Below are 6,455 nucleotides of genomic sequence, written 5' to 3'. Positions count from 1 at the left end.
ATTGTATTGGTTTTGCCATACATCAACGTGAATCCGCCACAGGTATACACGTGTTCCCCATCCTGAACCCCCCTCCCACCTCCCTCCCTGTACCATCCCTCTGGGTAATCCCAGTGCACCAGCCCCAAGCATCCTGTATCCTGCGTCAAACCTGGACTGGCGATTCGTTTCAAATGTGATATTATACATGTATCAATGCTATTCTCCCAAATCATCCCACCCTCTCCCTCTCCCAAAGAGTCTAAAAGACTATTCTATACATCTGCGTCTCTTTTGCTGTCTCGCATACAGGGTTATCGTTACCATAAGATACAATTATGTAAAGTTTAAAAATAAAATAAAATTAGGAAAAAAAAATAAAATAAAAGAATGACCCTTAAAAAAAAATCAGAAAAAATAGAAACCTTTTATATTTCAGTAGTGTGTGTTTTTTTGCTCAGGAACTCAGTCGTGTCCAATGCTTTGCGACCCCAATGGCTGTAGCCCACCAAACTCCTCTGTCCTTGGAATTTTCCAGACAGGAATACTGGCATGAGTAACCATTTCCTACTCCAGGGGATTTTCTCAACCTAGGGATGGAACCTGAATCTCTTGCATCTCCTGCACTGGCAGGTAATTCTTTACCACTGTGCCACCGGGGAGGCCCATATTTCAGTAGAACGCTCGTAAGATATAGGAGAGAAAAATAAAGGAAGAAATTATTTAAATAGCTTTGCATGTTCTGTTGTATAATATTCAAGGTATATGGTTAAATGGAGAAAAGTTTCAAATGAGAATGCAAAATTTTATGTGTAAATTGGTTCATTAATACCGCTAACATATATGCTTAATAGAATAGCGCTATATCCCTTAAATAATACTTCACTGCGTAATATCTGTATCAAGAGAGGCACTATGTAACTACAGTTATTGTTATTATGTTTTGATACTGTATCCTTAATAATCAGTATTTTGAGTAATATCACATGCTAAACATAAAACTGTATGTAGTACCTGCATTTGGAGAAGGAAATGGCAACCCACTCCAGTATTCTTGCTTGGAAAATCCCATGGACAGAGGAGTCTGGTGGGCTACAGTCCATAGTATTGCAAGAGTCGGACATGACTTAACGACTAAACCACCACCACCACCTACATTTGAGTACCTGCATGTATAACTGGGCTAAGAAAATAAGACTGGAAAAGGTGGGGAATGTTAAAATGCAAATGAATGCTCAGTTACATTACATAAATCTTCTAGGAAACCGTCTTAGATTGTTGCAGCCTTTGGTTGCTGACCTCCATTGCCTTACTTTTTAACAGCAATTTTAAACTATAACATATTTTTAACGTTTTAGGACATTTTAATCATTTTCTAACACTTCGTATATGATAGTCTTGTCTTTATGGAAGTGATGATTTGACTGTCAATCCCTTTGACTCCAAATCCAGTTATTCAACATAGTCACAGGAAGCAGAATGATTGGGTAGAAGTTCCAGATATCAACCACAAAACATCAATTATTACTATTATAACACCTGTTAATATGTATTATATGTCCTTAGATGAAGAACAGTGGCTAAGATGGTAAAGAATCTAATCTGCCTACAATGCAAGAGATCTGAGTTCGACCCCTGGGTCAGAAAGATCCCCTGGAGAAGGAAATGGCAACCCACTTCGGTCTTCTTGTCTGGAAAATCCTATGGACAGAGGAGCCTGGCAGGTTACAGTCCATGGACTGAGAAACTAACACAGAGAGATGATGAATAAGAAACTGAGACACAGAGGAGTTGATTATTTTGCCCCAAATCTATAGCTACTGCTAAGTCACTTCAGTCATGTCCAACTCTGTGCAACCCCATAGACGGCAGCCCACCAGGCTCCCCTGTCCCTTGGATTCTCCAGGCAAGAACACTGGAGTGGGTTGCCATTTCCTTCTCCAATCTAAAGCTGGTTAGAGATAAAACATGGATGAGAAGTAGAGCAGGCTAACTGCTGAACAAAATATTAATAGTACTTTAGTGTAACCCTGGTCACTAATTTTTCTTTCTCTATGGACAAAAGATGGGATATAACAACATAAAATTGAACAATTGTTAAGAAAAGTACATCTGAGAGTTTGTAAAGTACATCTAAGAGTTTGTAATCCATTAAGTTCACTAGCAAATGTAAGGTGTTACTGACATCATTGTTATTTTCCCGCTGCCCTGTTACTCTCCAGTCACATACACTCAACTCACACAGGAGCAAAGTTTTCACTTAGATTCCTGTAGAGATTACTTTCTTTCATATTCAGTAGATCAGATGGTAAAGAACCTGTCTGCAATGCAGGAGACCCTGGTTCAATCCCTGGGTTGGGAAGATCCCCTGGAGAAGGGAATAGCTACCCACTCCAGTATTTTTGCCTGGAGAAGTCCATGGACAGAGGAACCTGGTGGGCTATAGTGCATGGGGTCACAAAGAATTGAACACGATTGAGCGACTAACAACACTGACTTTTAAAACTCGATATTCATCTACCTCTCTATAAAAGTAGAAATACAATACAGAAATTCATGAAACCAGAAGTTCTTTCTTTGAAAAGATCAATAAATATAATGAACTTTTAGCCACACAGACTAAGAGTGGGGTGCCATTGCCTTCTCCCTAAGATAAGAGAGAATATTCAAATTACTAAAATCTAAATGAAAGTGGGACATTACTCTTGATTCTACAGAAATAAAAAGGATTATAAGAGATTATTATGAACAACAATACACCAAAAAGTGGGATAATCTAGATGAAGTGGAGAAATTCCTAGAAACACAAAACCTACAAAAAACTACATTATAAAGAAATAGATTTATAACTAGTAAGAAAACTGAATCAGTAATCAAAAATATCCTAACAAATAAAAGCCCACTGGACATAATGGTTTCACTGGTGAAATCTACCAAACATTTAAAGAACTAAAAAAAAAAACCAAAAACCAACAACTCGATATTCATGTTTCTGGTCCAATTGCACAATGAAAGTGAAAGTGAAAGTGTTAGTCGCTCAGTCATGTCTGACTCTTTGCAACCAATGCACTATAGCCTGCCAGGCTCCTCTGTCCATGGAATTCTAAAGGCAAGCATACTGGAGTGCGTTGTCATTTATCAAACCTTAAAATAAGCTTGGATTCTACTGAGTAAAACTACCTTCAAGGCATAATGCAATAAGGAACATAATGAAGTTCTTGAAAGTGAAAAGTGAAGTCTCTCAGTCATGTCCAGCTCTTTGCAACCCCATGGACTGTAGCCTACCAGGCTCCTCTGTCCATGGGATTTTCCAGGCAATAGTACTGGAGTGGATTGCCATTTCCTTCTCCGGGGGATCTTCCCAACCCAGGGATCGAACCCTGGTCTCCCGCATTGTAGACAGGCGCTTTACCATCTGAGCCACCAGGGAAGTCCATGAAGTTCTAAATTTTGTGCAAAGACCTAGTAAACAGGAAAGGGTAAGGGAATAACTGTGGAACTCAAAGAGTTAAACAAATATCTCTTGGCTTAGAAAGTCCCACAATTTCAAATTCTAATAATCTTCCTTAGAAGCATCAGCAAGTTTTGCATTGTGTTTATGTTACACAGTAACCTTTTTCTGCATTGTCCTCAGCAACCCCTTTCCTGCATCTTTCCCCACAAAGACTGTCCTTGACCAACACAAGAAATGCATTTGATTTTTCTAATGCAGAAGGTAATTGGATTTTTCTTTATTGAATGCATCCCTTTAATGACTGTCTCTGCTCCTGCCAATTTAGCTGCTAGTGACCTGACATTGATCTGATGATATGACTTAAAATAAAGAGTTGGAGCTGGGGGTGAAAAAGACCAGCTGTCTGGCATTAGAAAAATGTTCTTTGCCTCATCTTGCCATTTTCCTGAAAAAAAGCCTTTATCCTTGAATGTCATTTTTACAAAACATGCTGCTGTAATAATTGGTATATAGCAGCAGATTGCCTCCTTCTAGAAAATATAATAAGTATTTCCCAGAAAGTGCCCTGGAGAAAACATTGAAAATTGAATAAAATCCACCCAGTAATCATTCTGTACCTTGAAAATATTTATTACCATGCAGCCACTTTCTGAAACAGGATAAATATTGTTGAACAGAATTAATTAAATCTGTTACAAAACTGGTGAAACATGAAATATTTATTTAAGTATTTATTTACTTAACCTTGAGGTTTTGTAAAAAATAAAATTTGACAAGAGAATTGTTATTCAAGACGGTTATGAAGGAATAGTGGATGAAGTCATTATATTTGGAAGAATAGCAATTCTTTCCTTAAGGGGAGTTATGATATAAAACTTTTTATGCCCAAGAATATATGGAATTTAAATATCTCTGCTTTTGTCTTTGCTCATTTTCTCGTAAGCATGTAACTCACTTGATTCATGGTTCGCTTTTATTCTATCATCTTCCCTTTGTTCATTCTGTTAAATATGAATCTTTTTTGATTGAAGATACAATCTATAGGAAGTAGTCTGAGTGAGAAAATAAAATCTTGTAATTGTAAAGTGTCATGAAGAAAATAAATGATAAAGTCATTAATAAATAAGTTTCCTTTAAAAGTAAATGAAACAAGTGTTTTTCCTTTTGAATTCATATCACTTGCATTCACAATTACCAAAGTCATTAACAATTTAAAGAAATAAACTGAAAGTTTATATTAAGACTACTTATGCTTGAATCTTCAGATTCAGTAGTACAACCACATCACACACAAAGTTGGTGTAAGCCCTGAGTTAGACAAAGGTATAATAAATTCACAGTGTTACTCAGTGATGGTCCATGAACTTGCTTTGGTTCTCATCAACCAAGAGAAGCTTGGGAGTTCTATCCAAGAAGTGATGTTGAAAAGAGAGTATAAAGAAGAAATGAGTGAATATTTCCTGGAGACTGGGCTCCTCACCCTCTGTTCTGATTTCATCTTAGTCACTAGCATGCCAGTGAATGTTTTTAGAGACCATTTCTTAGATGTTGTATAGCACATCAAGATGGGCTTGCCTGAGAATTGGTGTGCCTTCCACAGAAACTCCAGTAGTATTGAAGGGGTCACTGATCCAGAAGACATCACCCCTCTACCCAGTCAAAATCTTTCATCATAAATGATTAAATCTCACCCATTCCATTCCAGTCAGATCATTGTTGGAAGTCACACTTAAATGTAATGTTAACACTTTAAAAGAGCATGAAAAAGTATATTTTAATTGATTATGAAAATGTTTCCTTACTCAATTCAGTATATCTCATCCTATATATTTTCTTAATCTTGAATTTGTTTTGTTTTCATTTGAACTCTATAAATTAAATATATAATTAATGAAAACTATTCTCTTAAAAGGAAGGTATATTTTGTGAAAAAAGGAACATGTGTGTGTACATACACAATACATTTTCTTTTATTAGAAAAAGTAGATTCCCCATCTATCAGCTTTTTAAAAATACTTTTGTAATTGGTTATTTACTTATGATTATTTTTAATATTTGAAATTATTAATATGAGATGTAGCCAGTGAGAAGTTTACTTTGTTAATGCATTTTTGTGCTTTTTAAAATTGAAGCATAGTTGATTTACAGTATTATATTAGTTTCAGGTGTACAACATAATTCAGTATTTTATAGATTATACTCTATTTAAAGTTATAAAATATTGACTATATTCCCCGTGTTGTACAATATATCATTTTAGCTTATTTATTTTATATATAAGAATTTGTACCTGTTATCCTCTTACCCCTATATAGCTGTTAATGCATTTGTAAAAACAAGCATGCATTTATATCAATTCATTTCCTTGTATCTTCTTTGAGCAAATATTTTGAAGTCTTTTATGTAAAAGATTCTTAGACATTAAAAGGGCAACAAAAACAAATCTTCACTTTCAAGAATTTTAAAATGTAGAGAAGAGAGGGAAATAGTACATAAATGAGTAAAATAGAAGGTGGAAAGGGATCTGTGACATAAGAAGGATGACTCAAGAACTACAGTTGGAAGGAACAGGGAAAAGCATCACAGTGGTGATGTGACTTTACCCAAGATGTCAGGATCTGTGCGTGTGAGAAAAAGAGGTATAGCATTTTTGAGAAAATGCTGGATAATTAGAATAAATGTGCCATGTAAAGGGTTCAAGTCATGGGACTTCCTTGGTGGTCCATTTTTAAAAAATCCACCTCCCAAAGCAGGAGACATGGGTTTGGTCCCTGATCTGGGAACTAAGATCCTACATGCCTCGGGACAACTAGCCCATGTGCCACAGCTAGAGAAGAGCCAGCATGCCACAACAAAAGATCACACGGGCTGCTACTAAGACCTGATGCGGTGAAATAAATAAATAAATACATTTTTAAAAGGGTTCGTACCATTGAAAGGGAAAATGGAGAAAAAAGAAATCACTATTTTGACTAGTAGTATAGGTAAAAATCTCAACACATCAGGAAATATTTGAATTTTG

General features: G+C 36.0%; 1 protein-coding gene across 3 annotated transcripts in view; it reads left to right on the top strand.

The window, feature by feature from the left end:
• Nucleotides 1-6,455, top strand: part of TMEM117 (transmembrane protein 117) — a 619,460-nt gene that overhangs the window by 393,436 nt on the left and 219,569 nt on the right. The gene's annotated exons all lie outside the window — the stretch shown is intronic.

This window comes from Bison bison, unplaced genomic scaffold (genome assembly GCF_000754665.1).
Source record: "Bison bison bison isolate TAMUID 2011002044 unplaced genomic scaffold, Bison_UMD1.0 scf7180017864470, whole genome shotgun sequence".
Lineage (NCBI taxonomy): Eukaryota > Metazoa > Chordata > Mammalia > Artiodactyla > Bovidae > Bison > Bison bison.
Note: the sequence above shows the minus strand (reverse complement) of the source record. Positions and strands in the feature narration are given on the sequence as shown.